Source organism: Nylanderia fulva, unplaced genomic scaffold (assembly GCF_048542155.1).
Source record: "Nylanderia fulva isolate GAGA-0341 unplaced genomic scaffold, ASM4854215v1 Scaffold7, whole genome shotgun sequence".
NCBI classification, from domain to species: Eukaryota; Metazoa; Arthropoda; class Insecta; order Hymenoptera; family Formicidae; genus Nylanderia; species Nylanderia fulva.
The window spans coordinates 937,015-962,846 of NW_028190807.1; the positions used below are offsets into that span (position 1 = coordinate 937,015).

The 25,832-nt window shown below is 33.1% G+C and overlaps 1 protein-coding gene across 5 annotated transcripts in view; it reads right to left on the reverse strand.

Moving 5' to 3' along the window:
- Positions 1 to 20,836, reverse strand: part of sona (sol narae metalloprotease) — a 60,943-nt gene extending 40,107 nt beyond the window's left edge. Inside the window, exons 1-3 of one of the 5 annotated variants that reach the window (XM_029321146.2) lie at positions 20,415 to 20,836; positions 19,601 to 19,757; positions 16,590 to 17,098 (exon numbers count right to left, since the gene is read on the reverse strand). The gene's annotated coding sequence lies outside the window, so the exon portion shown is untranslated. Of the gene's footprint in view, positions 1 to 16,589; positions 17,099 to 17,894; positions 18,133 to 18,547; positions 18,883 to 19,600; positions 19,758 to 20,414 lie in introns of those variants that run through there. The other 4 variants (XM_029321148.2, XM_029321147.2, XM_029321144.2 and 1 more) reach the window with 4 other exon arrangements.
- Between the last annotated feature and the right edge of the window lie 4,996 nt (positions 20,837 to 25,832).

Sequence of the window (25,832 nt, forward strand, 5' to 3'; positions counted from 1 at the left end):
AAGTCGGTTTTTTTACTTAAGGGGATGCTGACCATGACTGTTTTATTGACTTTGAGTTCAAGGGCTTTTCTTTTTATTGGCTATACAGATTAAAAAATTCTTCTTCACAATTAAAGTACTGACAATAATAAACAGAGAGCGCTGTAATTTCGTATAAAAAATAATAAAAATTACAAAATTACAATTTTTTATCGGCCTCTTGCATCAGCTTGTAACAATGCTTATTTAATACAAAAGTTCTGTAGTTTATTTGTGCACAAAATATGGCGCTCCCAATAGAGATGGCATGAAAGAATAATACAGAAGTAATAAAAATGAGATTAAAAATAGCGTTCCCCATTTATTATTATCAGTGCTTTCAATGTGGAGGATTTTTCAATCTGTATATTCAATAAAAAGTGAACCTAACTTAACTTAAAGTTGATAAAACAGAACTACGATAGCATTCCCTTAAGGTTCTTGGATCTTGGTTCCTGGAGAAAAAACACACTGAAAATTTTTGCGTACTATTTTTACCTAAAAAATATTTTGATAAAACAATACTACAAATAATCTCTTTGGCACACTTGTAAAATAGTCCATAAACTATTTTTTCCCTTGACAATCAATCATAAAATGATCGTGATGTTAAATTTTGCAAAGACTAGACTGGACCTCATATTACAGTCATTTTACAGCTGTTGATTGATTATAAAGGGAAAAAGATAGTTTTCGGATTATTTTAAAAGTGTGCTAAAGCCATCTGAAGTAATGTTTCATTTTTAATCTAAAAATGGCGGGCAAGAATTTTTAGCGTGTGTTTTCTCGCCTCTGACATCACAGTTCCAACATGATCGGTGAAGAGCCAGAAGTCTTAAATATATATCTTTACGAAATTATATATTTGCAACTAATACTTTTTTAGACAACGAATATCCGACATCTCGGAATTTTTTTCCGAGATTCGCTGCAGGAAGAAATTAAAATTTCGTCACAAAGTCGCGTCTTCTTCAGTTTTTTTTTTTGCGCAATATCGAATGCCCGTTAATCAACGTACCTATAATGCACAGTTTACTTGCGCGATGATGAAACAGAAGTATACGTCTACATGGGACGGCAATATACGACTGTTTAATCTCCTCGGTTAGCAGATTATAATTAGGATGGCGGTGTGAAACACACATACTCGATATGTGCGTAACGTAATGACAATGACGACATTGAGTATTACCGGTGACACATCGCGATATACACGATTGCGATTGTTAACAGCAAACTCGACTCTTTCAACATTCGAACATGAAATTCGATGCGTACGCGAATTAGCTAATGGCTGTTATTAGCTAATTGGAAGATTGAAAAACCGCAATCGACGTATTTCCGATACTTTGGTGAAGAAAAAATTATAATGTAATCAGGGATTAAATGAACAAATATACTATTTATACACTTGAATATCTTTCTCTCTCTCTTTTCTTCTCTTTCTTTCTGAATTTTTTGTATAAGCTACAACAGAGTGCACAGAGAGAATTTTCTCTTAAAATTTACTCTGAAAATTATGATAGTCGTGGGACAATATGGTACTGAAAGAATTTTATAAGGGTTTCTCTGATTAAATATTTACCGCAATAAAAAATATTAATATCTAGCATCATAAGACGTAAAATATGTTTGATTAATTTTACTATGTACATAATAAAATTTACTATGTATTTATATTTTTATATGTACATATATAGTAATTATCAGAAAAATTCTTATAAAATTCTTCCAATACCGCATATTGTCTCACGATTACCAGGATTTTTAGAGTAAATTCTAAGAGAAAATTCTTTTCGTGCGGATAAATTTTGATTCTATCGTTTTAGATATATAAAAAATATAAACTGGCCAATGTGACCACGCGTATAAACGAAAGAGAACACATCCGACCTTAATATTCCCCTTGACATTCACATTCGTTTCAATTTTCGTATTTCCCTACACGCATTATGCTACACGTCTATAACTCTGAGATTGGAAACCAAGTCGCATTTGCATAAATACATTTTAATTCTTTTACGGCCAAACTCGTATACTTGGGCGAGCCACGTCGTCGTCATTCATCGATCGACGAGCGGCACGTTGTATAGAGAAAAAAAATACCAGCCATCGTACAATATATTTTTCCGTTAATTTCCTGCAAAGATTAACGGCGACAACGGTTTTTTTTAACTAGCACTAAAGTCTCTTTTCAATCGGTACAGCGGTTCTCAATCTTGACCTATGCTCCAAAATTCGTCTCCGAATCCTCCAAGTTTAATCGACATGATGAAATTAATTTGCATGACGCCCACACATCAACTGATATGTATAAAAATTATTCTAAATAAGTAAAATAAGTAATCCGATTTCTAAATAATATGTCGAAAAAATAAAGTAATTTGAAAAAAGCTTTCAGATATGTATCTAAATTAATACGGATTTAGGAGGAACATACTTTCGAAAGATAATAATGTTGGTATAAAGTATAAAATGTTCTTCACGTTTTTAAGAAGATAAAAATAAAATGTTTTAATTTTAATTAAATGATATATAATATTTTTTAGATGTACACTGTAAAAAAAAATAATATTTTTATTATTTATCGTGCAATTTTATACTTAATTATTTACGTAATTTTACAATAGGAGTTATATTGCATAAGAACTTGTTCTTTATTTGTTTCCTTCAAAATTTAGTGCGAATTTAACCGCATATTTTTTATAAACACCATATACACGTTCACGAAGCACGCTTGAAACGTGCGATGCACAGGAATGAAGAACGTGGTTCGTCGTCGTCGAATTGTGTCGAGGATCTAAGATGATTATCTTTTTCGGGGCTTCTTCGAGGTGGACTTGGTATGTAAGTCGTCGCATACGTGTCACACACGAAATTCGGCGGCGCGAAAATAAATCTTCGAGATTCACGTGACGCATTTCTGTGATTTAAGGGCTCGTTGCCTCAAGATTTCATCAAATTTCGTAAAAAAAAAGAACAAGTCAAAATTTTGGAGAAATGCGGGGAAAAGGCTTCTTGATGAGTCTTATTATTCTAGCTTTCTCTAAATATAATATATATGTATATTATGAATGTTATTCATTCTGATACCTTTCTCGAAAGGCAAAATTTTCATCTAATTTACTCTTGCGTATATACATATCCATCTGACGTTTTATTATAGTATACAAGTATTATAGTAGACTCGTAGAAATTTGTCGAAGAATAATGCGTAATGATAGATGCTTAGATGTCAGATTCACAAAGAAATGCAGTATCTCTTTGAAATAGATCGTTAAAATTGCAGTTTCAAATGCGACTATCGTTTACATATAAATGCGTAAGTAAAGCTATATTTGCAACAGCAGGTCTTCCAGTAATAATGATAGACAAATCTATATGTAAAAATAACAATCATTTCAGGAATGTGCGCGCGATAAACATTTTAAATCCTTTCATAAATCCAAGACAAAATTATAACACGTGCCTCATGCAATAATAAATAAATATCATGTGCAATTTTGAGCAATTGAGGATTATTGACTGTAAGTGATGCACCGAGAGAGATGATAGATGATGAGAGAGAAAGAGAAATGATCTCTATTACCAAGAAAATGAAAATTGCGATCTGTTATATTATAATTTCAGTTGCTACACACTCGAGTTGCAATCTCCTGTAATAAATCCTCCAAGCGCTTTTGCTGAGTGAATTTAAATCGCAAGATGAATAAAAGTGGTTTTATAAAATGATATAGTACTGAAAAATAAAATTAATTTTTTTTTAAATAAAACTCTCTGGAAGCTTTATCTCAATTTTACATTTAAATTTTGTGTAATTAAAATTTGTTGTCACCAATTTGGATTTGTTCCTCATCACGTTGCCTCTAATCTAACTTATTTATTTTAACTTTTTAAAAGTTACATTAGACTATGTCATGTTCTACTATATGCTGTATTAATTTTTATATATATTTTTATTATCTCTTTATCTTTATGATATGTAGCACAATAACATCGTTAGATATTCATAAGAACTTTGTGGAACAAAATTACTCGTGCAAAAACTCGACCCCCATAGGTCTTTGCGCTTGGTTAAACATGAATAGATTACTCATGATATCTGTGATCTGCTTGAACTCTCTCTACGTTAATAAGACTACATATCTTAAATGCAGAAAATTGCTTTGCGCGATTGTTCCCTTCGCTGAGTAATGTACTTGGCAATTTCTTGCAAACGAGAACACGTTTGTATATATCGAGATATAAATCAATCGTATCAATATATCACGCGTAAATTATAATTTGCGCCTCTCGGTATTAAAACAACAAATTAACACCCTCATTCTAATGTGAGGGTCGTGATGCTTGAACTACTTTTGTAAAGTTTGCATACTGATCGATAAATAGATTGCTTTATGCGATACATGTGTAGGTATTTAAGATATATTCAAATGATGTAGAACTGTCAGCAAATTATAAAAATATTTTTCGATTACCAAATAAAATTTATTATTAAAAAAAAAGAATATTATATGCATTATCTTTAAAAAAATAAATTATTAAAAAATTTATTACAGAAAGGAAAAATATATATTGTTTGTTTCTTCGATTTTATCTTACAAATTGTTTTTAATCAGCTTTACATTTGCATATATTTGCCTAAATTGTAGAGGTATTTTTAAATTCAGAGCATACTTCTTGCTTCTTACATTATCAGTTTAAAAATGCGATTGATGTTTATGCAAGTTGTGCAGAAACCGAATCGAGCTCGGTACCTTTCGTTAATACAAAAAAAAACAGAATAATTTTATGTAACATTGTTATTTAATATTATGCAACCGTGCTATTCACTAATCCACGATTTCTACAGCAATAATAGCGGATAGAAAATTTTTCCAAGAAAAGTAATTTTTTTTCAAAATGGAGAAATTATTGCATGACACCTCTTTTGACGACAGATACTTAATTTTACATAACTAATATGTTCGATTCGGGAATATTTCTCGAGATGATTGATAATTTTGCATATGTTAAGATTATTTTGACTGTTGACTTTATAATTAATATTAATCTCTGTTCTAAATAAAAATTATTAAATTATTATTACTGCCTAATAAATCAATTATTTAGAACAAATAAATATCTGTTTCAAAAAGGATTTTCTCATATCAAATAAAGATTATTAGTTTCAAATAAATGATTTATTATATATAGGCAGTATTGAAATAAATATATATTCAAATTCAATAAATTTTGTTTCAGTATGCCCATAATATTTCTCAAATGTTAATTTACAAACAATCGTGGCTCAATTTTCAACAGGGCTTCTGTCAGTATAATCTGCATCTTCGAGGTGTGTCTCTTTTGCCAAAGAGATTGCAGTCTGGAAGGTGCGTGTCAAGGTCACGCACATTTTCCCGACACTGAATACTTAAAGCGAGTGACAGTCGATCGAATAGTCACGGGGACTCTTGAATATTCGAGTCACACAACAAAGTCAACGATCATTGATTCTGAACTGATTTTTCAAGTCACCTGAAACGCGTTTCTCTCTTCGCTTTCATTGCACAAAGGAATAACAGCGAGCGTAAAATTACGATAAATTGTGATCTTTCTCTTTTCGCGCTTTTACCTTCGCTTGCGTACAAATTCCTTCGCTTTTATTCTCGCTTTCATTTTATATCTTCTATCGTTCTCGTTGCAGCGACGTGTGATCTCATAAACTGTCTCGTCGTTCACGAAACAAGAATCTTGCGGAACGTAGACAAGAGGGAAAAAAGCTATTCTAGGTGCGCCTACCATTGTGCTCTGTCGACACCGGGGTTCTCTTTGATTACAAGAGAAAGAGAAATAGAGAGAGAGAGAGAACCGACGAATGAACGAACGGTTGCAACCGGTGATACTACCACGGAATGGAATGGAATGGAACGGAACGGAACGGAATAGCATGAGCGTGTTACAAAATATCAGCTTTCACCATATCGGCACTATGCCGAGAGGTAACGAGAGCAACGTACACGACGACGACGTCGACGACGTCGTCGTTGTCATCCTTGACCCGCGAACACAAGGATTACACAGCCCGATAATTGGTCCGTCAATATATATAATTGTCATTTTTTTTCATGTAAATTATGGTAATATCCTGTTTATTATTTAAACACAGAAAGAATTTTCTTTTGGAATTTGTCCTGAATTTATAATAATCGTGGGACATAGTATTTCCAAGAATTTCATGAGTTTCTCTGATTAATATCTACCACAATAAAAAATATTTGTTTCTATCATATTAAAATGTAAAATATGTTTGATTAGTTTTACGAAAATATAAAATAGTAAAATTTCAATAATTTAAAAATATATTCATGATGTATTTATGATTCTTTCTTGTAGTATATCTTGTTTATTATTTATACATAGAAAGAATTTTCTCTTGGAATTTATCCTGAATTCATAATAATCGTGGGACATAGTATTTCCAAGAATTTCATGAGAGTTTCTCTGATTAATATCTACCACAATAAAAAATATTAATTTCTATCATATTAAAATGTAAAATATGTTTGATTAGTTTTACGAAAATATATAGTAAAATTTCAATAATTTAAAAAATATTAAAAATTTATGATTCTTTCTCGCAGTATATTCTGTTTATTATTTATACACAGAGGAAATTTTCTCTTGGAATTTATCCTGAAAATTATAATATCGTGGGACATGGTGTTTCAAAGAATTTCATGAGAAGTTCTCTGATTAATATCTATCACAATAAAAAATATTTATTTCTACCGCAATAAAATGTAAAATATCAATTTTTAAATTATATAGTAAAATTCCAATAATTTTAAAATCTATTAAAAATTCATGATTCTTTAAACGCTTTAAGTAGAATAGATGCCAAAGAAGTGATAAATAAAAATATATAAATTTTACAATGCAGCATAATATTGTCAATCTGGCTTAATAGTTTTTGATAATTTTAATATATGCAGCATATAATTTTCGGCTTATTACAAAACAATATTTGTAATAAATTTTGCGATAAAATATCACGAAAAATTCTCTCCGATTATAAAGTGTATGTGCAAAAGACTAAATAATATTTTAAAAAAGATTTGAGAGCAATCGATAGTGTAGAACAAAAATGAGAGAGCGGCTTCAAAGAGAAAATTGATGGATATTTCGCAAAAAAAGAAAACAGACAACGGGATCCAGAAAGTAGATATCGCGTCGTGACGCGACGCCTAGTCATGATTAATTAATTTTAAACAAATTATAAAATTTTTCACTATGAGAAAGTATTTACGTAAAAAAAATGCGATCCATCGATGCAGACGTACGATTAAAAAAAAATTCGTTTCTTGCAAAGAATAAATTCGCACCGCGAATGTAAACGTCTCGGCGCATTCGGACGAATCGGGATGATTGCGTAAGAGAGAAACACACATGTGTATATGTGTGTTTGATCGAAAATCGAAGGAGGAGAGTCACGGTACTCATCACATCCCAAGGATCCCGTTACGGGCCGTAGACATTCGCGGCCGTAAATCCCTAATTGCAGGTGAAGCACTGCTCTTTAGAACGGCCGTTCTCGCCACCTACGTTCACGTGGTGTTCCACGTGAGCGACGTGGCTCAATGCTACGGCGATTGAAAGTAAATTCTCTTTTTTCTTCCTACCGACGAGAGAAAAAGAGAGAGAGAAAGATACTCGTAAATACTGATGTTTATCAATATTTTGCTAATCACACGAAGAACTGTTATTTTATATTCGTTAAAATTTATGATCCCGCATTTTTTCTCCGCATTTATTGTCCCTTAAAAATTAAAGCAAATACGATAATGACTGGAATAATTATTTGCAGATACTTTTTTTAATATTTTATTTCTGAATTTTTTAATTAGCACACGGAGAGAATTTTGTCTTAGAATTTACACTAAAAATCATGATAATCGTGGGACTAATTAATAGGAGAATTAATCCTATTGTGGTACATATTAATATTTTTTATTGTGGTAAATATTAATCAGAGAAACTCTTATAAATTTTTTCCAATACCATATAGTTCCACGATTATCATAGTTTTCAGGGTAAATTCTAAGAGAAAAAATTCTCTCCGTGAAAATTGAAAATAATAAGACAGAACTCCACTTAAAATTGACGAAAGTAAAAATATCATCATCGTTAAACATGACATGTATATATTAAATTTCCTTACATAATTAAAATTTATATTCATATGTAAATAATTACGTAAAATTGAGCAAGAATAATGTGAATAATTTCATCTTTTTTTTTTGTTTCCCTGTTTATTTAATGAATTGAATGCGTAAAGTAATTAACTCGATCTTAGTCATTATATTTGTGACATGCTAATGCGCTGTGGCATTAGTTGCCGGATACGGGTCAATGCCCGTGACTCTTGAAATACCTCGTCCATCGCGTGTATGCTGGCACCGTTCTCCGTCTCTCTTTCTCTCTGTCACGGAACGACGTCGATCAAGCATAGCGAGAGCCGGCGCGATTCGACGTCTCGCGGGAAAGGACTTTCGACGTTCAAGAAATCGCCGATTCACTTTTGCAATCATCGAGCGTACAATCAGCGCACAGCTGATCCAGCTGGCTCGCCGCGCCAAGCTTGTATATATACATACATATATATATATTATATGTATATAAGGATCGTAATTTTCTCCACTATGCCGGCAAAGACGTTTTTAGCCGTCACCTACATCGCCCCGTTACACGATGATTGACGTTATTATGTACCTTGACTCTTTCTGAATTGCAGATTCTCTCGCACGAAAATTCTAAACGACTATTCCGGACTATTCGCGACAAGAACCTAACCTTGACAAAATCCAATCTGAGTCATAGCGAGCCGTGTCGTTTCGATTCTCTTATTTATAATCATTACACTATACATTATTCTCACGTTCTCTCTCGTGTCGTGGGATATTTTTAGAGTCTCTTCGAATCGCGAGTGTCAACGTCGATGTCTCGAAGAATATTTGAAATATTTCTTTTTCTTAAGGATCTTTGGTCCTCGCCGCGGCCATGTTAAATTGTGACGTCAGAGACGAGAAAGTACACGCTGAAATTTTTGTAAAAAGTTTTTTTTAGATAAAAAAAGACATTTTGATGAAACACAACTTCAGATGATCTTAACACAGTTTGAAAATATTCTATAAAGTATTTGTTTTCCTTGACAGTCAATCAACAACTGTAAAATAATTGAAAATTCAGACTTTGTCATGCGGAATGACTGCGCATGTACAAGGTTATATACGGATCAGGTCTCATGTCAGTCATTTTACTTGATTGTTGATTGACTGTCAAGGAAAAAAAATAATTTTTGGAATATCTTCAAATTGTATTGAAACCATCTGAAGTTGTGTTTCATCAGAATATCTTTTTATCTAAAAATGGCGCGCAAAAAATGTTCAACGCGTATTTTCTCGCTTCTGACGTCACGATTTAACATGGCCGCGGTGAGGCCCAAGGAGGTTTAAATAAAAATCAGAAAACGAATGTTGCGCTTTCTCGAAGATTCGTATACTCGGATTCGCACGGAAGATATATCAGAAATATGTGCGCTATTATAACCCGCGAGCGAAGATGCAGTTACGAGATTGCATGCTTTCCGCAACATGTTCAACCCCTTTCAAAGATGCGGGTGAGACGGATAGCAGGATTGTGTAATCGAGAACACAGTGAGGCAATCGTGGTAGTTAAACTGGCGATTTCAATTTGCGATATATCAAATGGAGAACGCGTAATCTCCATAGTCTTTTGCATCATAAATGCAGAGTCCTCGTATAATATAATAACCAATATTGCTTGTATTACATGATAATTGACGTTTTCAAGGTTTCATGCATTAAATTAGAATAATTTTATAATTGCGATTTATGATATAATTTGTTTACAATCGCATCGCGGATTCGAGATGTATTCTTTTATTCACACTTCGTGCATCTAATTATAAATTGCATTAATAAACCGCGGTTAATGATACGGTTGTCACTCGGATAAGCACGATCTTTCGTATATACTCATCAGTTTATAAATTAATTTCCTTCGATCATTAAACGATATCTTTAATCTCTTGAAACAATATTCAACGTGTTAGTGTTTCGATATACATATATAATTTTTTTTACGTAACTATATTACAACAAATAAAAGATGATCAAAAATGTACAGTTTATATGTTTCTAGAAAAGAAGAAGCACATTTTTTTAGTAGAGAACATAAAAAAAATCATAAGCTGTCTGTGTAAATTTAATTACTGCATCTGATGCAATGAACCTGTTTAGAACATTAAAAACTTTCATTTTTTTTATGCACGTGAAATATGCTTTGCATGTTGCGGCGATATATGGTAACAAAGGAGGACGAAAAAAGAAATACTTGGATTATACGCGCCTCAATAAGAAGCATAAAAAAATCTAGACGACCGCACGAACGTAACCTTTTCCCGCGAGTGGACTTATTACCCAACACAATGACTGTCGGCGATGTCCTTTACGTGCCTGACGGCGACTCTACTTGTCTCGTGGAATTTGCAAGAGATAACCGCCAACCCGGACGTAACGTTCATACATCATATACGTATATCTTTATTATCATATTATCGGCAGGATCGCTTGTTTTGATCGCGGTTTCCCCATTATTGACACGCCTGTCACGAAGGATATCGAGCGATAGACGATGAATCGTTCGATAAGGGATTAAGACGATTTTCCGCCTTGCGACTCGATACATTCTCTTCGGGAAAGTTTATTCAGCTTAATTCTATTCCGTATTATTTTTCATACCTACACGGAATTTTTCGTTATATTTTTTACCGCAAAATTCACTACGATCATGTTTGGTAATAAGCCGAAAATTATTGTTAAAATTATCATGATTGATGTATTAAGCTAGATTGAAAATATGCTGCATTGTAAAATTTATATAAAATATTATAATTAAAACACTTAAAGAGTTATAAGTTTTTAATATATTCGAAAATTATTGAAATAGTTTACTATATATTTCAATAAAATTAATCAAACATATTTTATATCATCCTATTGTGTTAGATATTTAATATTTTTTATTGTGGTAAATATTAATCAGAGAAACTTTCATAAAATTCTTTCGATATTATATTGTCCCACGATTACCATGAATTTCAGAATAAATTCTGAGAGAAAATTCACTGTATAAATGTACATCTTTAATCATTCATTATGCACAGAGAGAATTTTCACTTAAAATTTATTTTAAAAATCATGGTAATCGGGAGACAATGTGGCACTGGAAGAATTTTTATAAGTAAAATTTTACTATGTACATAGTAAAATAATAGAACATATTTTATATCTGATTGTGGTGTATAAATATATTAAATATATTGTCTCATGATTTTCACGATAAATTCTAAGATATATTCTAATGTATCGAGATACATTTTATCGAGATTTCAATTTATATATTTCTCAAAATTAAGTACAACAAAATCAAAAGTAATAAATTTCTCTTTTTTTATCACATTTGCGCGCAAAATAAAAATCAATTTATGTCAAGAGAGAGAACACGCGGTGTATAAAATTTCTCAAAGAATTAATAAAGAGGCTCGACGCAATACTTGCGTGTCCTACTTCGTGTATGTGAACTATTCACCGCGAATACTTATCGAAACGCTGCTTTTCTCCCCGGTGTGAAAGTGCCCTCCTCCTCCCCCTCTCTACCCTTCTTCCCTTTCCCCTTTCGATGAAATTTTTTTTAATGAATAACGAGACGTGTATATCAAAACTACTCCGATTTCAGAAGCTGCAAATCAAATATCCGCGAGACGATATGAGGAAATGGAACGCCGAGAGCGGAAGGAAACTCGCGGCACGAGTTGAATATTTCCGCGCAATTAGTAGCAGCTTTGCTTGTACGTGAAAGCGGCAGTAAATTAAATCAGCCGTTAGAGCAAAGAAACAGAAAGCAACCTCTCGGCGATATATAGTAGACTCGTGTATATATCAACCTATAATTGCGCAGCGTTATGCAAAAGTGAATTAACTCGGTACGATCATTTTGAGTAAATTAATTAAAACGACTTGCGAACAAGAGCGCGTAATATACATATGTACATTTTTTTTTTTTAAATTATGCCTGAATGCTTAAAGAAGTAATGCATGGAGGAAATGGATTTTAATATGCGTCGCACGTAAAATGTAACTGGTGGAAAACATTATGCATATGCTAATTAAAACGCGGAATTTATTTATATATATTGTCTCTTCCTCTTCCATCTTTTTTTTCTTCGAGTCTGTAGCTTGTTCTTCGATTTCAAAAAGGGATTAATAATTCAATTAGTTTTTGTACGCAACGTCGCGTCCATTAAAAATCTCATCGACGTACATATGTCACAGACGCAAAATGCAAAGTTATATAAGAAGTGTATTAATGATGGAAGTTATCTTGTTTTATATTCTTGATTATCTCGAGTTTTTAAACTTTAATGGACTCACGACTAGGCTGCAACAGCGAAACCCGTAACGCAAGTTTAGGTTAATGTTATATGGTCAGACGGTCATAAATAAGGCACACCAGATGACAAAAAATCAGCGCTACTTTGAAAAGTATAATAATTATTATAGACAAGTCAAATTGCTGCGCAAATTTGCCGCAATTTTCCTAATTTTCTCTCATTTGAATTCCCCACCGCAGATATATACTGTGTATCGTTTCGAACAATCGCGAATATATATATATATATATATATATATCCTTTCGGTATTTCTACTTTGAAATAAGCACGATGCTTGATCGAGACGATTAGCAATTCTCTAGTTAATGGGAGCAACGTATGAGCAACACATAAACACGTATGTACATACGTTATACAACGTCGATCCGCACCGGTTTCGGTTCGTGCATACGAGGAGATTGTAAATATTGAAAACGAAAGTTTTATTTCTCTCTCCGCCCGTTTAAAACGTACACTCGCATTTCTCTTCCTACATCCGCGCTGCTCTCTTACGTATATTTGTTCTTACGTATAACCATAGCGACTACTAGTTCTGTGTCCAAGGAACGCATTATTCTCGCAAATTCATCAATAGCAATTAGCCGGAAATGTAATCGGATCTTTTTTTGGCGGACTGGTAAAAAATAAAAAAAAATGTGAAAGCGGAAATTATGCGAAATTATTGTATAAGAATGAACGCGGATTTTAATCTGGGTTGCGAGGACAACGGGAAGAAGAACGGAAGATTCCGCTTCCTTCTTCTAGAAAAAAATATATATGTATATATACAACACGCAAACGTTTCGTTTCTCGAGACTAGCGAAGAGAGTTGAGTCTCTTCTGGTGAGAAGAAACGAGAGTGATTAAATCTCTTTCGCTTTCAACGCTACGCGCTGCACAAACGAGTCTAACAACGGAAGAGGTAGGTAGGGTGTGCTCTCTTTTCATGTAACGCGAGGCCTGGAATCGCTCGGAGCACACGATTGTTTGGCAAACAACCGCGCTCCGTGCGACCGCCACGTGCTTCGCGACGATGAGACACGTACAGGTGTACTTTCGATTCTTCGTGATAGCGTACATTGAGAAATCAAAGTCAGGTCGATTAATAATATTTTCAGAATATTTAGAGAATGTTTACTCGCGAATCTCACGATTACTCCGAGATGAAGCACGAGTAATCGAGAGAACTCGAGGAGAATTTTTGCAGTGTCTCGCCATCTCTTTATTTTTAGGTAAAATGCAAGATTAGAATAAGCGAAGGCGATAAATAAATATTCTTTGACGGGATACCATCGAGAAATCAAAATCAGGTCGATTAATAATATTTTCAGAATATTTAAAGAATGTTTACCCGCGAATCTCGCGATTACTCCGAGATGAAGCACGAGTAATCGAGAGAACTCGAGCAGAATTTTTGCTTGCCATCTTTTTATTTTTAGGTCTTGCCATCTTTTTATTTTTAGGTAAAATGCAAGATTAGAATAAGCGAAAACGATAAATAAATATTCTTTGACGGGATACCATCGAGAAATCAAAATCAGGTCGATTAATAATATTTCAAGAATATTTAAAGAATGTTTACCCGCGAAACTCGCGATTACTCCGAGATGAAGCACGAGTAATGGAGAGAACTCGAGCAGAATTTTAGCTTGCCATCTTTTTATTTTTAGGTCTTGCCATCTTTTTATTTTTAGATAAAATGCAAGATTAGAATAAGCAAAGGCAATAAATAAATATTCTTTGACGGGATACCAACGAGAAATCAAAATCAGGTCGATTAATAATATTTTAAGAATATTTAAAGAATGTTTACCCGCGAATCTCGCGATTACTCCGAGATGAAGCACGAGTAATCGAGAGAACTCGAGCAGAATTTTTGCAGTGCCTTGCCATCTCTTTATTTGTAGGTAAAATGCAAGATTAGAATAAGCGAAGGTGATAAATAAATATTCTTTGACGGGATATCATCGAGAAATCAAAATCAGGTCGATTAATAATATTTTAAGAATATTTAAAGAATGTTTTTACCCGCGAATCTCGCGATTACTCCGAGATGAAGCACGAGTAATCGAGAGAACTCGGTCAGAATTTTTGCAAAGTCTTTCCATCTTATTTTTACGTAAAATGCAAGACTAAAATAAGCGGAAGTGATAAGTGAATATTCTTTAACGCGATACCATCAAGAAGTTAGGTCGATCAATAATATTTTAAGAATATTTACTCGCGAATCTCGTGATTACTCCGAAATGAAGCACGAGTAATCGAGAGTACTCGATCAGAATTTTTGCGCAAAATTTTCGCAGCAATTATAATACACACTGGAAAAAATTATTAAATTAATAAATATTTATTTAAATACTGCTGCTATATTAAATCATTTATTTGAAACAAATTAATATTTTACGTAAAATAATATTTATCTGTTTTGAAAAGGATTTTCTTATATTAAATAAATATTTTTCACATCAAATCAATATTATTAGTTAAATAAATGATTTATTATGCAGTATTGAAATAAATAATTATTTAAATTCAATAATTTTTTTTTTAATGCATTATTTACTGAGAGTAATCGTAAAATCGCTAGTGTCTTTTCATCTTCTTATTTTTATATAAAATGCAAGAACATGCACTAGAATAAGCAATAAGTGACATTCTTCGATATCATAAAGAAATCAAAATCAGATCGATTAATAATATTTAAAGAATATTTACTCGCGAATCTCGCGATTACTCCGAAATAAAGTACGAGTAATCCAGTAATCGAGAAAACTCGATTAGAATTTTTGCGCAAAGTTTTCTCAGCAATTATAATACATTACTGAAAGTAATCGTAAACTCGCCAGTGTCTTTGAATCTGCTTATTTTTACGTGCAAAATGCAAGACTAGAATAAGCGGAGGCGATAAGTGACATTCTTCGTTGCATTCCTAATCGATAGTTTTGCAACGTCGCCAAGAATGCTATCTGCTTAACTCCTTTAGGCTTGTAATTTCACGTGATATTTTTTAATTAGGTATTTATTCCAACTATTCGCGATATTATGTAAGCGTTGTGCCAGATAGACGCACTCTGTGTGGTCTGCAGGATATAGTAATTGACTTATTCGGGTATTATGTGTGGAAATCGCGACGTATTTAGTAGATTCTCAACGTTAAAATGTCTGATATACTATTAAAAACAATTTTCTCTAATATAGATATAATTTATATTGATTCATAATAATTACGATGTTAATTTATTTTAGCAGCTTGATAATTTATGATTAAATAAATGTAATTTAATTAAAAATGGAAGTCATGGCAAAAAACACAAAAATCAGTTACTTAAAGTTTATGATCTCGAGATCTTTTTTGCATAAATCTGATCCTATTAATGTCGAGCTTTTTTGTAAAATTGATACTTATACACTGTAAAAAAATATGTAAGATTACATAAATAATAAGTGTAAAATTATAATATAAATAATGAAATTGTACACATTTTCATTATTTATCGTGTAATTTTATTATTTATATAATTTTACATATTTTTAATATATTATATATTTTTTACAGTGAGTTGCAATACTTTGCCCAGTTTTATCACAATTATTTAGCACAATTTAAAAAAGGAGATTCTTCACATAAATAATTCATACAATGCTGCATTTCATTTCAATCAATTGTCCATCGACAATCGAAGAACATTTCGAAATCATTAATTAATTAAATTATCATTAAATCATTAATTAAATATATATTTGAAATAAAAATAATTGTTGAACGTTCATGAGTTTATTATTGCATAACCTTGATTTTCTTCTCAAAATCCATTAAATCATTTATTCAAAACAAATAAATATTGATCTGTTTTGAAAAGGATTTTCTTATATCAAATAAATATTTTTCACATTAAATCAATATTATTAGTTTCAAATAAATGATTCATGAGTAAAATATTGAAATAATTTCCAGAGACTGGATTTAAAAGCGAGCTCTGCGATCGCGTGTCTCCTGGACTCGCAGATGAGTTTCTGATACGAAAGTCGAATTGTGCGACTTGTGTACGTCGCGATGAAGATGAGAAGGAGTACTTACGTCATTTATAGTCGGTAGGAGTGGAGCTTCGTCGATCGGATGCGCGATCTGTCACGGTCCTCATGTTTCCATCGCTGCGGCCGACGAGATCTTCAGCATCGTCACGATGAGACGAACCTAACGGAGGAGTCGTCCTAATGTAAAGCCGCTTTTCTCTTCACACACGTATATACGACGTGCATGGACGATCCCGTGGCGATAGATCGGCGTTTCGCGTGTTGCTACTGCTGCTGCTTCTTCTTCTTCTTCTTCTTCTTCCGGCGTGAGGGTTTCCGGCAGCTGTTTTCTCGCTTCCGCGTGATTCCGTACGCATCAATTTCCGTATGATCACTGTACACCAACACACTGTCGCAGGAGAGAGAGATGGTTTTTATCCTCGTCGATGGTCTACGATTAAGATTCACGATCGCCGAATTTCGCGAAACTCCGAGGCTCTTTGCATTCTCGACGAAGAGAGGATGAAGGCTGATGGATCGAAAATCGGATGTCTCTCTCGCTTGAAGTATCTCCTAATAAAAAATACAAGAGTCGTGTAAATAAGTGATTAAAATAAAAAAGGATAAAAATATATATGCGAGAAGCTTAAAGCAAAGCGGAAATTGATTCGAGATCGAGAGAGTTTATGTTCATCGAATGCACCTCGACGTCAGAATGCAAAGAGTCGGGGAAAATTCGAGCTTTTTATTCGGTCAGACTCCGACGACGCGGGAATGGAGAGACACAAAACTCGATTAAGCGAGGAAAAAGAAAAAAAGGAAGAACGATCGTTTAAAAAAAACTCGTCTTCCCAGTTACGCAAAATCGCGGACGCTCGGCTTCGGTCACCAGAAATAAAAATTGCGCGACTTTTACGCCGAAACGCGAAGAAGAGGAATGCGTCGATTTGCATTAATTACCGGAAGAAGATATGACTGAAAGTTTAATCGCGATGGAATGCAAAGATATCTCATATCTCTCTCTTTCTCTCTCCTTTTCTCGTAGTTAGATAACACATTTTTTTACATTTATATATCGATCGTTCTTTTTTAATTGTTATATATATTACTACATATTTTTTTTATACCACTCTCAAAATACTTTCAACAATTTTTAAAATGAAATTTTTATACGGAAACGTTGATTGAGCACAATAAATATAAGAAAAATAATTAATAATCTTACAGGTTATGTGCAGTGTTAAATGCGCGCCGATCGCGTTGCGAAAAGGAAACGTTTTTTTTCCTCGCATGCATAAATTATTTATGTAAAGTATATAGACATATTTCGCTCTCGAGTTTCAAAGCACGTAGAAAATTCAGCGAATACCTGTTATATCTTCCTCGCGATAACGTTATATCGTTACACATGGAAGCGTCTCTGCTAGATTATTTCTCTCGTTATTTCCTAGCACTTGTAAAATATACACGGTTTTCCGAGAAATGACAAACGAGATGAACTCTCTCTAAATCGAAACCGAGGTAATCCTTTTAGGCGTGAATCCGATTATCGATGTCACGGACATAAAGAAAACGCGCGGAGAGATCCGTTCGGCTCGCGCGCACTCGCTGCACTCGCGGCAGAAATTGCACTCGCAGCTGCGCGGGACAACTCGGGAGTGCAGAAAAACGCGGGAAAAATTATTATTATTATTATTATTATAGTCGCGCGACTTCTTGCTATATATATATATACCCAGGTAAAACATCAAACTCATAATGGCGTCATCATGATTTTATTCATCACTTCAAAACTATCTGAACAAAAATGATTCAAGAATGATTTAAAGATGACAAAAGGAATTATACATTTAAAGCTCCCTAATATAATTGTTTTATGCGATTTTCAACAAATTTGTTATTTGAATATGCGTGTAAGCAATAAAATAAATAAATAATTGTAACATAAAAATGTGTTTATGTCATTACGAGGTTTTTATATTCTATCTGTGTATATAGATACACTCTTGCATCATAACTCACCGTAATATCTCGTCGCAATTATAATTCCTCTTGATCCATAACCTGTGCAACTAATTTACACGCGCGCACGAATTACACGTCTATCTTGGACACGACGGACACATCTACTCCCGCGACACCCTAGACGCCGCCGACGACGCCGACGACGACGACGAACTACCCGGACAACGAGACGGACGGAAACGCGCGCGCGCGGCGCCGATTTGAAAATTTCCCTCGCTGGCGCCTGGACGATGACAGGTGGAGGTGCACACGCGCGCGCCGCGCGGAGATTCGAAATTTAATGCGAGTGCGCGAGCGGACTCGGTGTAACTGCGGACGACGGTGGCCGTCGACGTCGGCGGGTGGCAAGAGTCCTCGCGGGAGGAGGTGGGGACCCCGAACCGTGGGGAAAGAAGGACCGCGATCGCGATCGTTACACGGCCGTGCACGCGCACAGGAGAAGGCCGTCTCCGAGAGAGAGAGATGGAGAGAGACCTGCGCGACGAGACGCGCCGTCACCGTCTGACATGAAAGGAACGTCCGACATACAGAAATCTTTTTTTTTTTTTTTTTTTTTTTTTTTAAACTAGAGCGTAAAGCGTCTACCACATCTCGAACTCATAGACTTTAGATCAGAGCAGCTATTAATTATGTATATCTATTGGGGAAATCATTTTAATTTTCCCTAGATTTTTTATTATATTATCTAGGAAAAAGGAAATTAAATTCAGATCGGAAATCTTTCCGAAGTAGTTTCATAATAGATAATATAATATAATAAGATAATATGAATGTAATAAGAATATAATGATACATAATAAAAAATGTAGGGAAAAATGAAATTATTCCGATCGGAAATGTTTCGAATAAATACATAACGCGTTATGAGAATTATTACTTCAACCGAGAATTATTACTTCAAAAAATTACAAGATGCCTATCTAAACTTTAATTAAGAATAAAAAATAATTTTGTAATTGCAAAAATAATTTTTGTAAATAAGATAAAGGATGGTAATAGCGCGCGATTTAAGAGAGAAAAGTGCATAACCTTAATAAATTGAATAGATACCTGCGTTCGTCGACGTTTCGATGTAAAATGGCGCCTTCTTTGAATTCATCGATAAGTCGACTCGAGAGAGATGCGCAGTCGGAAGCGATATGTGAACTACTGCGCAATTAATTGATACGGCTCTACCGGTAAATTTAAAACATGTGTCGGCTTGATTCTAAAAACATATAAACGTTCTTTTTTATGACTATACGAATTATACAATTGTTATAACATAGCAAAATATAATCTCAAAGATATCTGCTACGGATATCTATAAGATTATCAGATGCTCGTTTCAATTTTATATGTATATAATTTAAAAGAACACAATTATATATAAATATATATAAATATACATATTTAAATTTATAAATAATATTTATAATATATATATATTATAATATAAATATATATAAATATATATAAATATACATATTTAAATTTATAAATAATATTTATAATATATATATATTATAATATAAATATATATAAATATATATATATATATATATAAATATATATTATATATATAAATATCTGTGTACAAAAAATCAAATATATATATATATATATATATATATATATATATATAATTATTTAAAAAATTAATCCTTCAATTCTAATACCTTGAAATAAAAATGTTACCCATTGACAATGAATTTAGAAAAAAAATGTTACACGTGTATAGGACATTCATTCATTTATATATTCATGTAACACGGTTACATCCATTTCAAGGTGTTGAATTATAACCCAATCTTCAATGAAATTGGGAAATATACAAGGATAACAAAAACGAATCGCGGAAATTTATAAATTATGGGCAACTTACCGCGCACAAGACGAATTATTTATCCACGAATTACATCCACGGTTGGACGGCCGCTTACAACAAGTTGCGCAACAAGTAAATGGGTAATAACCTCGAATTGAAAGATTTCCTTTCAATTTCGTGTCGCACAGAGATACGGATGACGGCGAGCTTTATTGAGAAAGCGTTTCCGTCATATACCTTACGCGAGACGGTCCTTGTAACAGAGCTTAGTTTCCAATTTTACCTGACAGATAGAGATACCTAATACATGAACCTTTCGCATCAAAGACCGACTCGTCGATTTTACATTTGTTTTGCAATTTAATTAAAAGGCATGGGCGTCCGCAGAAGAATGAGACAAGAAGGACCATTTGCCCTCTCTTGGAATCAGTAAAAAAATTAAGCGTTCATTCTCCTTTTGAATAAACACTGGGATTTATTTATATGTATATTTAATATAAAAAAATTAAAAAATAAAGAAAAAAGAAATAAAAAAATGTAATCATCCCCTTCTGGAAAAAATTCTGCGGACACCCATGTTAAAGATGAATTAATTTTAATTATCCCTATCTCTCTTTATATCGTTTTTCTTTTTCGATTAAATCATTTTAAAAGCTTATCTCGCACGCACAGACTATGTTGAGAAACGCTCGCAGTGTTGAACATTTATAAAACTAATACCAATCGCGTGATAACGCGCGATCTTCGTTCTACGAGAGGAAACGGATTGCGGGATCGCAGAGAGAATTGCAGGCTTTCGCGTAGCCGGAAGTGTGTCTAAACTTCGCGTGACCGGTTGGGTTGCGCCGCCAAGTCCCAAGTCGAGGTTTAGAGTCTCGAACGCGGATGGATTTGGACATGACTCTCGTAGAGAGTCGAACGCGTATAATGGCGGGGGTGTCGAGTGAAGGGGGCAGAGAGGACCTAGAGGAGAGGAGGAAGAGACAGATAAAAGATATATAAATGGAGAAAAAAAAAAAGAGAGAGATACGAAGGAGTGGTATAACGGCGTGGGCTCTGAGTCCCGGTGATCGTTTTCCGGTTTTCCGTTCTCGCAAGGCACAATTCCACCTCCTCTCTGCGTCCTTCTCTACCTCTCCCTCAACTGTCTGTCTTTTTTCTGTCTGTATCAACCTCTCTCGAGCGTTCGAGACCCTCCGCTCTTGTCCTGTCTCGCGCGAGAGGGAAAGTATTTTATATCACGCTTGGCTTGGCAAGAGAAAGGGGACACGGTTCGCTCCTAATTTCTGTGCTTTAACTTCGTGAACCTATATATCGTGTAACTCGACGCCGTGCTCGAATTGTTGCACGCTCTCGCCGCGAGTTTACGTGAACTTTACGCGATCGAACGCTTAAGCAAGCTCGAGATATTATGCATATTATCGCAAGAAGTCTCTAACGCAAAACCGAAGAGATGTAAGATACTTAATGTCGACATTATCTTACGTATTTCTTAAATTATATTTTATAATCGCTTTTTTTTACTATATAAATGATGTTAAAATAAAAACAAGAAGCCCTTTACAAGCCCTGTTCTCTCTCTTCTCCTCTTTCTCTCCGATCATATTTGACTATAAAGCTTTATAAGTTGATCTAGATTTATAAGTTGATCTTGTGCATACATGATTTTTCGGATAAAATAATATCATGACATTTTTCAATATGTAATACTTGGTAGAAATAAAGTGTAATTTGTAATGTTCAATTAACTTCAATGAAAATATAATTTGGAATTTTTTAAAATTAATAATTATGAAGCAAAAACATCTGCACACGTCCGGAATACAGGGTCCAGACGAGATCTCGAATATGTTTCGCAATTTCTTTATGCAGAATGAAAACAAAGAAAATTCTTCGTCACGTAAATTCGCGCAGCGATGCGGTTGAGATATTAAGATTGATTCCCCGGTTAGTGGAATCGTCGTCGCGCACGCGATGAAATTATTCCTATCCGCGTTGATGAAGAAGCCTACTAGTAACAAAGGCTTCTCAACGGAATCGATCGTTCGAATAAGACGGGAGAGAAAGAGATGCAGCAACAGCAGCAACGGTTCCTTTGATACGAGTCTGGCTAAAAGTGAAATCGACTATATACCGTCATAGCCGGTATTATTATATGTTATTCAAGCCGTGCGGAACGGGCTATCCAAACGGATACCTGAGGCTGCTGTTACGAGAGTTGGAAACGTAACTCGGTCGCCCCGAGGTGGTTCATTGTCTCGTGACATTGATAGAAGCAGCGGTTTCTATTCTCTCGCCCGAGTATATTTCGAGTAAGAAGGATCTGTATCTTCGAATCTTCCTGCGTGTTCCATCGATCCCTTTTCTCGGTTCCTTCCCTCGTCGGACTTAGGAGTGTATATAAGCCATCGTGCGCTCCGTTACAGCCATCCGCGTTAATTACGAAAGTGAAAGTATACGGCTCGTTCTCGATGTTGGATATGAAATAAAAAGAAGTATTCGAGCTTCTCTTCTTCTTCTTCGTCTTCGTCTTCTTTCCACCGCGGTTTACGTAATCCGCGCTCTTCTGATCTTGTTACACTTTTTCATTCGGACTGACCGCGTCCACGTCTGCGCATGCGCACGTGCGCACATCCGTGAATTGCGCGCGGTCAATGGATGATGAAGAGGCACGTCTCTATAAAAAATTTGCGAATTAGTACCTATATAAAATTAAAAAAAAACCCAATAATATAATTCTACCGAATTCTAACACAGTTATGCGCATTCCAGCACGTCATTTTGACGTTTAATGACGTCAGATTGCTACTTGGGATATTATATAATATTTATACATATACTTACAATAATTAAATATTCAATATTTCACCAAAGTAATTTTAAATTAAGTATTTCATCCATTTCCTTTTTTTTAAGAACTACAGAGGAGTAAAATTTAAATGTATTTTTTGAAAATGTTTTAATTCTATTAAAAATTCGCAATTATACCTAAATTTTGTACAATATTTTTTTCCCATACCATCATCTCCTCGTATGTCATTTCACACTAGTCCTGTCAGTGAATTTCGGTAACCAAAAACCCGGAAACCGAGTTTTTATACGGCCTCTCTCTGTCTCCATTTGCCTCGTAATCAAATTTCTAATTCGATCTCGCAAGATCAATCGACTGAGTCGAGAGAATTTCGTAAAGATTTCACTGTCGCCTCCGGGGTATCGCTCTTGCATGCGTCATTATTTGCTAAAATAATTAAGTAAATTGAACGAAACAATGACACAAGATAATCGAATTTGCAAAGATAATCAATATAATTTTCGAAATTGAAGCAGCTAGGTTACCTACGAAAAGCTTTTCGATATGCATCCAACACATTGTGACAGTCGCGTGTAAACAATAATTTTGTACAATATAGAAAAAATTGGTGACGTTGTGTAATCGTTCTCTTCTTATGTTATAATAACGTTGCAGTCTTTCTCTCTCTCTGCCTTTCACAATGCATATAGCGGAAATCGTGACTGCACTTTATGTTGCGCTTACGCCATTATTGAAAATTATATTTATACTCTCTCTAGTGATAAAGTTGTCTAATTATCCACCGAACCGATGATAATTTGATAAATCGATCGTTGAAATATCGCATGCAGATATTCAAAATTCAAATGCTCAAAATAATAAAATATAGTCCTGAAGTAAAAAAAAAAAAAACAAATAAAAATTATTAATTTAATTATTTAAAAATAAAATTTGTATTATAAAAAAATTATATTAAAATTAGATATTAAATAAATTTAACAGAGATAAAAAATAACTATAAATATATATATATATATATATATATATATATAAATATTATAATATTATTACATTTTAAAGAAAGAATTTTCATATATAGTGTCTCAAAATAAACATAGAATTGATTCAATAAAAACGTAAATTAAGATTAATCTTTTTGTATTATTTATTATTAAGATATATAAAATAATAAAATAAATATAAAAAATAAATAGTAATTAAGATATAAAATTAACGTGATATTTTTATTTGATATTTAATATTTTTATATCTGCGATAAATATATATATTTAATCTCTTTTCACGCAGATGCATTTAAAAAATATATATAATTTTGTAACAGATAAAAAAGAGATGTGTTATCTAGAAAAATTCCCAATTGACTTCATGCTTCGATTTGTATGTGATAAACCGAATCAGTCGATTTTGATTAATCACTATATACAGAAACGATTACAATTTTTTGATCAACCATATTCGACATTAGTTGATATATCTTTTATTTCGATTTTTTCTTGCGTATTTTCCAAATATAACATACAGCGAAATATCGATGATGAATTAATTGATGACTAATGGGCCACCTCTGCATTGTAATCAAATCAGATATATTATATCTTTATGTTTAATTTGTTACACACTCGAGATAAACGTGTCTTCACAACATGCCTTTTCATCGTGATGATATTGTCAAATCATCATCTTTGCATCATAATCATAAGAATAAATTTTTCTAATTAAATATTCAAAAATGTGTTCTGCATATAAAAATAAATTACAAAATAAAATTAAGATAAATAAATATCAACGTGTTATTCGATTGAAAATTTATATATTATTATTCGATCATTAAACTTCCAATCCTTAGACAACTTAATCCTTAATCCTTATAATTAATACTCGATAATTCATTATCAATTGATGACCTTTTATTCGTGGCAAAAGTGCAGTACGCAATGTTTTTATCGAATATCGAACAAAAGCGCAGACAGTACATTTATTCGGGCGATATATATTATATATATATATATATATATATATATATATATATATATATATATATATATATATATATATATTAATATACATGACAACTTGTTTTGATAAGAATTATCAAAAGTTCATCTATTAGTACTTATATTGCGGTCATACGTACTTATGACTGCGTCATCAAAATTATTCGTGAATTTGCAAGTTGTTCAAATAAATTGACTGTGTAAATTGTTTATCCAAATTATTTCGCAGCATAACTTCTACGCTTATTAAAAAATATTATACATGAATATATTATATAAATATATGGGTATAAAGGAGCAGTGTTTTATACAATATATATGTATTGTATAACATACAGAAGCAAAACTCAGTTTTCAGAGATTTATAAAGTTAAAAGAAAAACATTATTTAACGTATAAATTCCAAAAAATTTGTTCTCGTACAATTGAACGAGAAAATGCAAGCAAAAGTAAATGTCAAAAAATATTACATCAAATATAGAAAAATATTATATTAAAAGATGTATCAACAAAAATAAAGAATTGCTTCTATATATTGTTTATACACTGAAAAAAATCCATGTACTTTTACATGGAAATTACTAGTTCAGAACTGGAAAAGTTACTTGCTTATCACTGTAATTTTTTTTCCATTTGTTTTAAAGTGAAAATACATATTAAAAATACATG